Consider the following 15,421-nt stretch of genomic DNA (forward strand, 5'->3'; position numbering starts at 1 on the left):
TACCAGGAATTCCTTGGTGACTACCGGGTATGGTTCTATGGGTCTTTGCAAGTTCCTCCACAACTATATAAGACAGCTATTTATTTTGGAATCATTTAGACAGAGGGCAGAGTAACCCTAATATGCTCTTTTTAAACACTTCATTTGTTTTCTGTTCCTTTATCTTCTTTCTTTCCTCCCTGTATTTCTTTCTTTCTGTAGTTTACTGCTATTGAAACATTATGCATGAAGCTAAAACATACCTTTATTAATTTATGTTTTTTAGTTTTTATTAAATTTACTGGGGTGACAATGGTTAGTAAAATTATAAAAGTTTCAAGTGTACTATTCTATAATACATCATATATATATATATATATATGATATATATATCATATCATATATATATATATATATATATATATCACATTGTGTGCTCACTGCCCAGAGTCAGTTCTCCTCTCATCACCTTATATTTGACCCCCTTTACCCTCTTCGTCCACCTTCCCACCCTCTTAACCTCTGGTAACCACTAAACTGTTGTCTGTGTCTATGAGTTTTTGTTTGTTTGCTTGTCTTGTTCGTTTGTTGATTTAAGTTTTATATCCCGTGTATAAGTGAATTCATATGGTTCTTGACTTTTTCTGTATGACTTATTTTGCTTAGCATGATAATCTTAAAATCCATCCATATATCATGCTAAAACATGGATGGATCTTAAAACACATCTTTTAAATATGAAGTACGGATGTGAAGATTCTTTTACCTACCAAAAAAGCAACTATAATGAAAATGCTCAAGAAATAAAACTAAAGACACAAACTTAACCAACAAAGTCTTAAAATAGAAACAAAAATAAGCTAATTTTTTAGACTTAAACATTTTATAGTTTTTACATAACTTACAGGTGAAATTTTTCTGGAATATGTCTCATTAACATTTTTACTGGTTGCCATATTTTAAAATAATATTTGTATGTACCATTGGATCATCCTAAGTCAGGGACAGTTTGCTGTAACTAGGATTTTCAATTCTTTAATGACTTTTTCTCTGCTATGAAAAGAAAAAGCTTCTATATTAAAATGATGTATGGGAGCAAAAGGAAATTTATGATCTAAACTTGCTGCAAATCATTTGTATTGATCTGTTTTGTTTCCATTCTGCTGAAGCTAATGGGAATCATTTGTCACCTGACTTGTCTCAGCTGATTTGAAAAAAGCACTGTACCATTTATCAGACCAACTGAAAGTCTGGTACAAGTGTACTTATGTTTGTAATCACTGAGACACATTTAATTTTTTGGGAAGTTGTGAATATTAGGTTATATTGCTCATACCTTAAACAAATAAATGAAATATTGATATGATCATATACATAATACATTATTCCAATAAAACAGTAAACATGGAATATGTTCGGCCAGTAGAATACTTATAAATAATATTTTCATAATTTTTACATTTCAAAAACTAAAATTAAAATATAACTATGTGATATCAATTATGATAACATTATATATGTGGAAATAAATGTTAAAGTACCACTAAAGAAATGCATTTAAGGAAATAAGCTTCTTTTCCTGACTCATAAATTTTGAGTTTGACTCTTCCATTTGAAAAACGTTTTTGGTGACCCAAACCTTAACCTTTAATTCTTACAATTTTGTAAATACAATTTATTTCAAATTTATTTACATAAAACTTACAATATGCATTTGTTTGTTTTTAAAACAAGAGATAGATAAAAGTTGGACTTGAGGAGCTGTTGTATTTATATATTTTTCAAATTCTCATAGGATGTGCTATTCCTTCACCCCAGCCCATACAATTTAGCTCAATGTGGGAGGAGAATTAGTCTCACAAATCTTTTTTGACATCCTTACAAGCTGTTGAAGAGCAGACATCATGATATAAAAGGTTATTTAAATTTTATCATTATGGTATTTTCTGGTACCAAATTATTTTACATTAGGGCAAATTTACCTATGAGATAAATTCACATATAGAACAGCATTATAATGCCCAGGCAAAGAGTGAGCAAGTTTCCAGAGTTTCACTGTCTCTTTAATACATGTAATACACATTCCTATTTATTTTTGATGCACTACTTCTTTCTATATCTCCTCCATTCCTTCCCTCCTTGTTGAGTGGTATAATTTGAGCACAGAGTTACGGAATAGGCATTTATGTCCTAAAATGTTTGATGAGAGTATGATTCATTCACTCATTCATTCTTTATTCTTTCAATAAATGTTTATCAGCTACTTCTAGGAACCAGGAACTCTGACAGGTTTGGGGATTCAATACTGTAGAAAAAGGAGACACTGCCAACATTCCTTAATAATTTAAATTTGAGTAGGGTAAGTGGATATAATTCATTCTAGAGATTTTTCTTGTCTAATGACAAGTTCATGACATAAGGCAATTTGATAAGAAATAGGAACAATGAGCTAGCTCAGGCTGATCTTGAAATTTGACCCTTTTAATCATCTAATTATTTAATAACACATTAGGGTAAAAATTGTTGTACAGGCCGATTATATTTTTCTGAGCATCTAGACAATTGTGAGCCCTTGATGTCAAATGTTTTAAGTTTTTCATCTTTTTTATCTGTTAGAGTTTTAATTCATATTCATTGAACACATAAATGAATGAATTAGGGAATGCTGTCATTTCCCCCCCTCATGGTGTAGCATTTTCTTTGCATTTTAAAATTATAGGGAACTAAACTCTACTAGTGATATTTACAAAATTGTCCAGTTGTGCTAAATAAAATTTTAAAATTCATATTCATTATTCATGCCATATTTCAGTACTAACTCTTTATTTCTCATCGCTGTAGTCCAACCTGTAGACTTCAGATTAAAATTACTAGTGTCCTGGTCTGATCTAATGCATTCATTTATTTACTTGTTTAACATTCATTGACCATTTACTAGCAGTTGAGTATGAGTACACAGATGCTGATACAGAGAAGAGTTATAGAAGGACCTGACCCAGTACTTAGTGTACTGGAAGACACAGTCATGCATGGGAAACAAATGTAGATGATAGATCGATAGATAGATAGATAGATAGATAGATAGATAGATAGATAGATAGATGATAGATAGATAGATGAGACAGATAATATGTGATCTAATAAAGATATAAACAAAATTCTGTGAGTATAGAAAAGAGGAAGCACATAAGTGTTTGTAAAACCCCAGAAAAACTTCTCAGAGAGGAAAGAGATAAACTCTTAGAAAAAAAGACATAGAAGTTTACAGAGACATAGACAGCTTGGTGAGAGATTCAGGTCAATGTGAAAAATGCAATGTGGGTGAAGAAGTATTTTGTGGTTACATGGTGAAGGACATTTTAAAAATTCTATGCTAAAAAAAAAGGCTCGCATTTTTTACTCAAGGAAATAGGAGATCAATAGAAGGTTTGAGGATGAAGAGAAGAAAAAGCCATTTTTTAATTTGAAAAATGAAGTCATATGCTTAATTTATAAGTTTAGAAAATGGAGGAAAACACAAAAGAAAATGAAAGAAAACACGAAAATATAAAATGTACACATTCTACTTACAGCCTATATAACCTAGAGATTTCTCTGTGCTAACATTTAGGGTATACGAGTATGTTACTGAAGAATGTATTTTTAACATTCAATTCCAATATGTCACTCTTGGTGTTGCATTACGAAATATAAATGCTCTTGTATTCTGTGTCAGCAATTGATGATGTTTTCTGTATTTATTGACTTGGAAAGATGCCCTTAATGCCAATAAATATTAAATGTGAAAAGTGGGTTTTACATGTAAAATTTTAAATGATTAGGAGATATAACCCCAATATAGTAAAGTCATAGTAAATAAGTCTGTGGAATTAAACCAAGTTGACAGATCAATTATATAAAACTGAGAATCAATAAATGAACCCAAATATAAATACATGGCATTGAATGGAGAGTTGGGAGTAGATTATTCAGAAATGTTTCTGAGACAACAGGGTACTGATTAGAAAAATAGGAAAAGTTTATATATACCTTACTCTTTACACAAAAATACCTCCAGATGGATCAGAATTGTAAACAGTGAAACAAAAGCAGCTCTACGGGTTTTAGATAAATACACAGGAGCTTTTAATTCTGTATATCATGATTTTAGATGGAAAAGTCTTTCCAAGTATGACAAAAAACTGGGAAATCAGAAAATAAAACACTGATTAATTTCTTGCATCTTAAAAAAAATATATACTTGGAGAATGCATTAAAACCAAACATACAACCAAACAAAAATCCTGAAAGTGCTGTAAGACAATGCACAAATGTATAACTAATGTCCTCAATATGATGCATTCATCAAATAATTTATATATTTTTATATATTTAAATATTTAATAATTATTTTATTAGAACACACTATGCATAGAAACCAGGAAGCCTAGTTTTAAAGATGATATCTATGAAAACTGATTTACTCAGTTGATTGTTCTCATGATTGTATTTCTTGGAAATGAATGGGATATACGAGTCAAAAAAAATTAACAAATGTTTTTTCATGAATTGCAGAATTGTACACCTGAAACCTATGTAACTTTACTAACAATTGTCACCCCAATAAAGTTTAATTAAAAAAAAAGAATTCAGAGAGTAAGGGGGTGGGGGGTGGGAGATGAGGGTAAGGTGGATCAAATATATGGTGATGAAAGGAGAACTCACTCTGGGTGGTGAATACACATTGAGATTTATAGATGATGTAGTACAGAATTGTACACCTGAAATCTACGTAATTTTACTAACAATTGTCACCCCAATAAATTTAAAAGAAAAAGAAAAAAATGAACAATAATTTCTCAATAAACGTTACTTGTTACTATTAAACAAACAAAACAAAAAAATCATATCTGAGAACATGTTTATTTAGGGTTGTTGAAACACTGTAAACTATGTTATTTTGGGAATATTAACCACTTAACAGACATTGAAAAAGCAGTCAATTTAATTTTCTGATTTACCTGACAGTTACTAAAATATCTAGACCTCTATTTAATTCCACACTTAGATGTCTTCTTTACTTCCTAAAGTCCTAGAGGAAATGCAGGTATGGAAGTTGTCAATAGAATCACTTTGTCTTTTTAGTAGCTTCTCCATTATGCTTCTGATATGAATTACTTAAATTTCTTTAGTGTGGTCACAGTCACATCATTCAACTCCAGAAATAGTTCTGGAAACGATTTCAATTTGGGGATAACTTTATTTCTGATGGTGTCAGGGTTTTCCTTATGTATGTATGCATGTATATATGTATGTATGTATGTATGTATGTATTTATTTATTTATTGTTTTCTTGTTTGCTTTATGTGTAAAACTAGAAACATCATTTTAAAACCACTGAATTTATAATTTATTATATATTAACAACTTTCTCACTTTTTCCTTAGAAGAAAATTGATGTGTTATCTTTTGACTATTTAATGATTTTCCCCACTTAAAAGCAATAATATATATTTTTTTATTTTCTATTACTAAGGAGATTTTTTTCTAACACTAGAACTGGGTGCCTTTTTTTTCACTTGCTATAACTATATATGAATGACAGGTTTGTTTTTTGTTTTTGCTTTTGTTTTGAATGACAGATTTGCTACAATTTTACTTTACATAAAATGAGATATCCTCATCTTGAAAAGATTGCTTTTTTTAAAATATGATTTTGCAACACATGAACCTTATGCAATGATTTTTTTTCTAAAAATAGCAATAACTGAGCTTTGAGGCTGAGTGCTTGACTATGAGACAACATCAGCTTGGGGTAAAGGTTCCTAAATACATTAGCTTCAGCTTCCCTACCTGCCATGTAATAGGATCTTACTGTATGCCTCTCTATGAGACTCTAATAGCCTTTTCTTGCTTTTTCTCTCTGTGAAACTCTAAGAGCCTTTTCTTATAACACATTTTCAAGCTTACAAAAAATTTCTTATTAAAGTGTATCATACCTATAAAAAGTCTATACATCATAGATGTATGGTTCAATAAATTTTCTCAAATGTAACCCCTTGAATAATCAGCACACAGGTGATATGTAACATTATCAGTATTCTAGAAGTTTCCTTTATGCCCCCTTCCTGACACTACATTTCCCAATAGTAACTACTATTCTAATTTGTTCAGTATAAGTTAATACTGTTTTTTCTTTATATAAGAAGAATCATACATATGTACAATTTTTGTCTGACTTCTGCTTTATAAATGTGATATTCATCCATATTGTTGTGAGTAGTTGTAAATTATTCATTGTAATTTTTGAATAGTATTTCATTGTGTGATGACCACAGAATTAATATATTCATTCTCTTGTTAATATTTAATGCTCTACCACTCCTATTTACTCCTTTAATGTCATTTTTTTGCTGTCCATCAAGCAGCATTACTTTTCAGATGCATTAAGGTAATTCCCATCAAAGCTTCATTGTTTAGAATTCCTTATCTTTTGCCTGATGATCTCCTAACATCACTTCTTCTGCAGAGAGAATATACTTTCTTATTCTAGTATTTCTTTCTGGCAGCTGGATCACGAGTACAATAGCTGAGGCTCCCGGAAATATCAGCCTTTCAAATTTAACACACTCTTTCTTAGTCATCAGGTGCTCAAAAATAGAGTGTTAAAGCTATGTTGAGGTGGGTTCAAGCAGAACTTACGTATCCGGAAAAGCCACTCCCTTGCAACATTCAGATTCTACTACTCAGTCCATGCTATCTTTCTAGACCTAGTACATTTTTTAGATTATGTAAAACCTCCATGCAGCATATTCTCCTCCATCCCACCCCAAAACACTTGATTACTTTTTATCCAGGACAGAATAAGAAAGAAAGTTTGTTGGGGCGCAAGCATTTTCAGAGCTATTATAAAGCTGATATTTCCTCACTGGACCCCTGGTTGAAGGATGAAGGAACTCTGTTTCCTAGGAGCTGTGAACGAAAAAGATTCTGCCATAGGGGTGTTCTAGAAATTGTTTGAGATTTGCACCAGGACAGAGACAGAGATGTCCATTGTCTCTAGAGTCTTAGAAGTTCCCCTATACTCTTTCTAGTTATAAAAAACTATTATAATCATTCTGCTTCAAAAGTTGTAGTGCTCCCAATTTTGTACAAATTCTCTAAGGAGGCCCCTTATTTCATTTTGAAATTCATCAATACGTTTAATCATTTTGATGACTCTAAATAAATTATATGTTCTTGTAGTAACATTCTGGCTCATTTGTTTTGTCAATTGTATTTTTTCAGTTTAGAATGGAAACTCAATTGTGAAAAAATAAGCCAGTTCAGATTACTTATGTGGAAATGGACAGAACTGCCATGAAAAGGTGCTGTTCATGAGAGATATGCTAGGTAGTAATTACTCTTAGCGTATTTGAGACATACATTTGTTTTGGATAAGAAAATACTGACTTTTTTTCTACCTAGTACTTTGTGCAAAACATTGCTTAAAATGTTTGTCTTTCTGCATAGAGTCCTCATAAGAAATTAACTTTGAGTGTCTTTGAAAATAATATTAAATCCAGTATTTCTTCCTATGAGTATATTTTTACCCTTAAGAGTCTTGTGATCATAATGTCTTCAATGCTTAGTGGACAACCACATTCAAGGTACTGCCTTTCAATGACTTTGTTTATATCAGTAAGCAGGTAACATTGTCAGTGGATACTAATTATGGCATACTGTCTTTTAAGTCCTACAGCTCTGCTTGGCTATGTGAAATCATTTCAGTATCATATGCCCCTGAAAGAATGTCAGAGATATAACAGTGATGATCTCTCAGTTCTTTGGTTCTAACAGTGAAGCACAACATTTGATGTGCCACTTTTATCTTTGTGTCAGCTTTTTTTTTTTTTTTTTTTGATGCTCTTTCAAAGGCCTCATTCAATAATATTTAAATTTCATCAGATGAGTTTAAAAGGGTGTTTTGAGAAACTATTTCAAAATGTTAATTTCATTTTATACCATTCAAGTTTACTAGTGATCTCTGAATATCTAGTATCAGTATTGATATTTGTCTGGACGTAGTTCATGTTTTAATTCCAGTACACTTGCTGTTTCTATTATTCTATGTGGTGCTATACTTTGAAGACAGGAAAAAATGTGCTCTTCAAACAGTAATCACAAATTCACTGTGCTTCATTTTCTAGGGATAGCCAGAAAGATTTCTTGGAGAGTCCATTTTAATTAACTTATTAATGAGCTTGATGTTGATATAATACTTAGCAATTTTATTCAACTACACTCTAACTCAGTATTGGTGGATAATTACAAATATATCTATCCTCTGGCAGAATATAACTGAATTAATTGATCATTAAATAATTTCCTTAGTAAACCAAATTTTGTGAAGCAATTCATTGTTAACTAGATATACAGCAATGTTCGTCACATCTGTGATAATGTTGTGTTTGGAAAGAATTTCTTGTCCTTACTTTAAGGTTCAGTAATGCATGGCAATCTTCTTGGGGATAAAAATTCTTCTTCCTCCTACTCCCCCTTTTTCCTTTTCTTCTTCGATATTTCTGTCAAGTCATCATTCTCCTTTGGAAGATGCATTTGAATGATGACTGCGACATCCCCTCTTCTAGGGCAATCCCTCATCTAAATGATGTCTATGTCCTCTGAGTCATTTCTCAAATCATATGTTGAAACTAGTCACTCGCACAGAATTGTGGCATGCAATTATGAAGGCAGTTCCCCGAACAAATTCAAGGAGAATTTTCACATAGGCTAAGATGGCGTTTGACAATGTTATGGCTCCACAGTAATTTCTCGGGCTCTGCTATAAAAATACTTTACAATAATTGGTTGATAGTTTTGTGAAATGCTAAATCTGATGTTCCTTCTTGGCATCTCACAGATCACATTACAAACTACAAGATCTGAGAAAGCCTACTTAGTGATTGAGCTTTTTAGATCCTTTATTTGGTTAAAATAAACCTATTTAACACAGGTTTTATTCAAAAATTTTTTGGGGGGAACAACTTTGAATATATCATGGAAGGCAATTTGGAAAATGCTAGCTTCAGGTTATAATGATACACATATCAGAAATTGCTAAAAAGAAATTGAATACCTCTTTTGGGATAGCCATTATGTTAAGTGTTTCATATTGATTATGAAATTTAATTTTCTTATGGAACTATAAAATCAGTTCTGTTATTATCACCATCTTACAGATGAGGAAACTGACAATTAAATATATTGCCCAGGATCATTCAGCTAGCTAAAAGGCAGTGCCTGTATATGAAACTGAGAAAGTTTTAGATGATAGCATGCTTTTTAAATATATATATATATATATATATATATATATATATATATATATATATAATTTGCTACTTGAAGTGTGGTTCATGGACCATATCTGTGAGCTTGTTAGATATGTGCTATAAGTGGTGAGTTGTCATAGTTTGTGTCAATATTGTGGAGGCAAAGGTCCTTAAGAGATGGCTTCCTTTACAGCACACAGAAAGATGTGTCTGGGGAAAGTCCTTTACCTGCTGTATTTCTCCTTTTACTTTTTTCTCTTTACCCTGTCTGGAGCATATACTTGAAGTCTGATGGTTTTGCAGCCATCCTGAAATCATAAGGCAGCAATCAGAAGGAAAAAAGCCAATAAATTAAGGATTGTGGAAAGAAAAGACTGAAGGATCGTAAGATACTGATGCCATTAATACATAATTCCTATCCTGAGTTGTTGACCTATAGCACTGTTATAATGTAAGGAAAAGAAACCCCTATCTCATTAATTTACTATTCTCAAGTTTACACTGCCGAATTCATTTCTCAGTGTTAAGAATAACGTGAATTTGGCTCTCAAGTGATTTATATCGTAGCTCAGGAGATTAGACAAACACTAATGAGTAACTTTGAAACAAAGTTGAACATGTAAAATGAATTAATTAATTGTATAATATGGAGTATATTTGTCCATATCAGAATATTATCAGTAATTCTTAGAATAGTCAGAAAGGTCTTCAGAGAAAAGATGGATATCTGGCTAAACTTTGCATGATGGGTTTACTGTGGGCAGGTTATGGAGAGAAGAAGTGGCCTTCTGTGATTTGGGAACACCATCAATAAAGGATGGCATGTGGGAATGGGAGTGACTTTTTGTGTGTGTGCGAAACTGATCCTAGTATTATACTGCAGAATAGGTTGAAATAAAGTTTTGAGGTGATGGGAGGTGAGATGGAACCACACAATGGATAACTTTGAGATCCAGCTATAGGAATTTAACATCATAATCTTACTGGACATTTTAGTGCTGCCATAAATGAAATGAAGTAATCTGCTATAATGTTCATTTAAATTTTTGTGTTAAAGCAATTTTCCCCAATAAAATTTTATTGTGTGAAACTTGATGGCAAACAGTATAATAATCATTCTTATTTAGATAGAGCGTCATTATTGATTCTAGTAAACTTGATAGTAGTTTATAGTGGTAACCATTTTACCAAAAATTGCTAATGTTGTCTTTTTGTCATTTTGGACCATTTGTTAAATACCTGGTCCATTCACTGCCTTAGCCTAAGCGATTAAAGAATACACAAGAAAAGAAAAAAGTTATATATGGTATGTAACGATAAATATAACTGTTTTTAGTCAATACATGATGTGTTCTTTTTTTTAATTAAAGTTTATTGGGGTGACAATGGTTTGTAAAGTTACATAGGTTGCAGGTGTGTAATTCTGTATTACATCATATATAAATCACACTGTGTATTCACCCCCTAGTGTCAGTTCTCCTTCCCTCACTATATATTTGATCCCATTTGCCCTCTTCTACCACCCACCACCCCTTAACCTCTGGTAACCACTGAACTATTGACTGCGTCCATGACTTTTTTTTGTTTGTTTGTTTGTCTTGCTCCTTTGTTGTTTTCAGTTTTATATCCCACATATCAGTGAAATCATATAGTTCTCAACTTTTTCTATCTGACTTATTTCACTTAGCATAATTATCTCAAGATCTATCCATGAAATAAACCCACATAAATATGGACAGAAAACTTTGACAAAGGAGCCAAAAATATAAAATGAAGAAAAGACAGCCTGTTCAATAAGTGGTGCTAGAAGAACTGGAAAGCCACGAGCAAAACAATGAAACTAAAGTGCTATCTGTCACAGTGTACCAAAATTAACTCAAAATGGTTCAAAGACTTAAACATAAGACCTGAAACAATAAACTACATTGAAGAAAACATAGGTAGTAAACTTAAGGACCTTGGTTTCAAAGAGGGTTTTATGAATTTGACCGTAAAGGCAAGGGAAATAAAAGCTAAAATAAATGAATGGGACTATATCAAACTAAAAAGCTTCTGCATGACAAAAGAAACCAAAATAAAGTGGCAACCAACTCAACGGGAGAAGATTTTTGCAAACAATGCCTCTGATAAGGGGTTAATATCCAAAATACATGAGGAACTCATAATGTGTTCTAATTGTTCAAGAAAGATAAGGGATGTAAGAGACAAAAAAAAATATCTGTCTAGGGGTCTTGACACATATTTAAAGAAACTGAGAGCAGTTAAATTGGCTTAGTTGAATAAATAGAAGTTGAGCCAGTGTTGATTGAGTCTATAAAAACAAAAATTAACACACACTATGTCTTAGGCACTCACTCAGTGCTAGGGAATAAAAGCTAAATAAAATGTACACCTGTGGCTTTAACTATTACATTCATTGCTTTGCACACCTGAAACTGAAAAAAAAAAAAACAAAAAAAAAAAAACAGAAACAATAATAATAAAATGAAACGTATACCTTGCTTTCAAAAATGTGTATTGTATTAGAGTCAATCAGACAGTAAACAAATACCCAGAGATGATGATAAATATTATGAACAAAATTAAAGGAGTAACATATGATACAGACTAATGCATCTCGAATGGTGTTGTTTTGTGTGTGTGTGTGTGAAGAGAAGGTAGTATATGGACAGTGATCTGAAAGATAAAAGGAGAGAGCCATTTAGATACTTGGGGAAAAACATTATTAGGAACAGCATAAATAAATCAAGCATGAGGAGGATTGTAAGAAGTGAGGTCGGAGAGTTAGCCACGTGTGGAACTTGTACAGTCAGTGGTACAGAACTTGCTCAGATAATGGTATGAATTTGGATGGAGCAAAGTGCAGATAAATTGGGTGGTTTTCAATCAAGAAGTGACATAAATTGATTTGTGTTTTAAGATGTTCACTGTGTGAAGACTAGGGCATGTAAGGGGGGGTAAGAATGGAATTTGGGGTCTGTTATGATGCAATAACGTGGATAGCTCTGGTGGTTGGTTTGGACTTGAATGTTAGGGTGGTGAAAAGTAATCATATTTTGGATATCTTTCCCAGGCAAAGCTTATAGGAGTGTTAATGGATTTTATGTAGATGGAGATAGAAACAAGATATCAAATATAAATATTGTGACACCAGGGGATATGTTGAATAGGCAACTTAGATATATGTCTGGTATGCAAAGGTAAAGTAAGGATTGGGGATATAAAATGAGGTATCTCCAGCATTGAACTGGTATTAAAATCTATGAGACTACATGAACTCATTTAGGGAGTGAAGTAGATACTGAAAACAAGGCTAAGAACTAAGCCTTGAGACTTACTCATAATTTGAGGTTGGTCAAATTCAGAAGAAGCCTAAAATACTAAGGAAAACTGCATGTAAAATATGAGAACGAGGCACAATGTTTGCTAAGAGGTACTAATAGAGGCTAAAAGGGAACTAATGATCAACTGGATCAAATAATGCTAATTGTTCAAGTAAGATAAGACTGAGAATGAACAACTGTGGTGTGGTGACGTGGAGATAAAAATGACCTTGATAAGGTGGTCCATGCTGTTCAGATGCCACCTTATCGGACAGTGCTTCTTCACCTTTCAGGTCGCCCTCATCCAACCTCCATCTGTGAAAGTCTTATAATGTGAAGTTACTGCTTACGAAGTGTTATCACCACCAGTCATGCTACCCATGTCGTTGTGTGCTGTTAAGTGATTCACTTCCAGTGTCTCATCTGAAGAATTGCTTTTATAAGTTACACTAGCACCAACTGTCTTAGTCTGTGCTTTACCCCAGAAATTAGAGACTGAAATAAAGGGTTTACAGTGGGAAAGTGATTCCAGGGAACAGGAGGGAATGATCAGTGAGAAAACCGATACATAGATTTGTGTATCTGTTCACTGCTTTGGGAACAAGCCTTTTTCCCCTCCCCACCAGGAGCAAGCCCTCACAATTATCTGTTTCTGAGTAATTGGAGGAGAACTGGCTGATGATTTTCTTATGAAGCATGAACTCTCTCACATTCTAGGTTATACTTATGTGGTTGCAGAGTGTCTCCAGTAGCATCCCACATTATGTTTCCAGGGAAGTGAAACTTTTAGCATAAATATGTATGGTCTAAATCTGGTTGGAGGTAAGGCCAAGAAGGTGTGAGTGGGTTGCCAAGAAGTCTCTGGTATCTTCCCTGAGGAACTGATGATTTAGATATGATATGAAGAACATCAAAGACAATTTTCAGGAGTGCACTGGTGGGCACATAAGTGTGTGTGTCTGTGTGTGTGTGTGTCCGTGTGTGTTTGGATTCAGGAATAGAGAATTAGAATGCTAAGAAGATGGAAGCATATGTGAAGACCATAAAGGAGAAGGGGATGCATACTCTTGAGGACTTGAAAGAAAGCCAGGGTGGTTAAGATGCATAGTCCCCGGGAAAAAAATAAAACTAAAAGAGGCCAGAAATATAGGAAGAAGATAAATTCCACAGAATCTTCTAGGCCATGTTAATGATTTGGGTCTTTGTTCTAACAGCAGTGGAAATGCAACAGTAGGTGTTACAAAGGAAGAATATATAATTAGATTTTCTTTTGAAAGATAGCTATAGCTGCAATGTGGAAATACATTAAAGAAGGCTAATACCAAATGCAGTAAAACACATATGGAGATATTTCAGTAATCTCAGCTAAAAATGATGGTGGTTTGTACTGACATTTTGTAGCTAAGAAATGAAGGAAAATAAATGGATTCAAGAGATATTTTAGAGCTAAAGAGAACTTGGTCATAGATGGGATATATGGAGGGAAAAAGAGAGACATGAAAGATATCTCCTGAAAACATTTAGTGTCATTTACTGAGATATGGAACAATGGAGGCCGCCTCAGTTTAGGTTGGGATATGTAGTTCATTAGTTTAGCTTTCAACATGTTGAATTTGTTGAACCTGTGGCATTTGAGTAGAAATGTATAAACATTGCTGTGTACGAGAAACTGAAAATGACCTATGAGGCACCGGAGATGATCTAGTTTTAGATAATTGCTTTATAAATCATTTCCTGAGCTTTATATTGTTTTTTAACTGTCAATAGCATTACTTATAAACAAAACAACACACACACACACACCTAAACAAAACAAAACAAGACTACTAAACTTGAAAATTTAACAGGCCACAATCACTTGTAGTAGATGCTGTTTGCTGTTTGTGCCTCTCATATTCCTTTCCCACCTTTAACAGGTAGTGAGTATTGGCCCTTTATTATTTCCAGCTCCACCGTTCTCCAGAGAATTGCCTAGACGACATTCATAGAGAGGCCTGAAAGGGCCACATGCCCCATTTTCTCTCCACCACAAATTATAGATCCCTTTGCAGGATCAGGCTGAGTCTACACTTCTTCATTTTCAAAGGGCATCTTTATTTAACTTTTTGCCCCACTCTGTCCTGTTGCCCTTACTTCTTTATAGAGCACTTGGACAAGAATCCCCATATCAGGTTCAGATTCTAGGAAATCCAACCTAAGATACATTCAATCAATTCTCCCGCCCAGTCCTGCCTCACAAATTTAAGCAATTCAAAGCCTCATTTTGATTTTTTAAAAAACATTCTTTTTAACAGAACTTTGTGGTTCAACTCTAGGTAAATACAAATTGGCCTTACATTTGAGTTAAAATCCAGTTCTTAATTTCCCTGATAATGTGATGTATCTCATATATATGTTGTACAAAGCTTTTTAATCACTTTGAAAAACAACCAACTGATGGACATCCATCAAACGACTATGAAATGACAGCCAGTCATATGGTCAGATGTTTTACCGACTTTATTTGGGCACATACTCGTTATCAATCCTGCCACATCAGGAAATTATAAAATATGTTCTCTGAAATATTATTTAAACACTAAATCACTTGTTCAGTACATGTTATTTAAAAAGTGAGTTCTAAGATTACAGAACTTTAACAAATGCAAAGTTCACAAATATAATGAGATTTTTTTTGTAGCCAGATTCTTAATGTACTAATATGAATTATGAAAATTTAGACAATCAGATAGCATGTGATGATTCCCAACAGTATTGAAGTAAAAAACACTTTTATCACAGAGCATCTTTGTGATTTAATGCCCCGAGAAATAACTTTTGGAAACA

This window comes from Rhinolophus sinicus, linkage group LG07 (assembly GCF_036562045.2).
Source record: "Rhinolophus sinicus isolate RSC01 linkage group LG07, ASM3656204v1, whole genome shotgun sequence".
Lineage (NCBI taxonomy): Eukaryota > Metazoa > Chordata > Mammalia > Chiroptera > Rhinolophidae > Rhinolophus > Rhinolophus sinicus.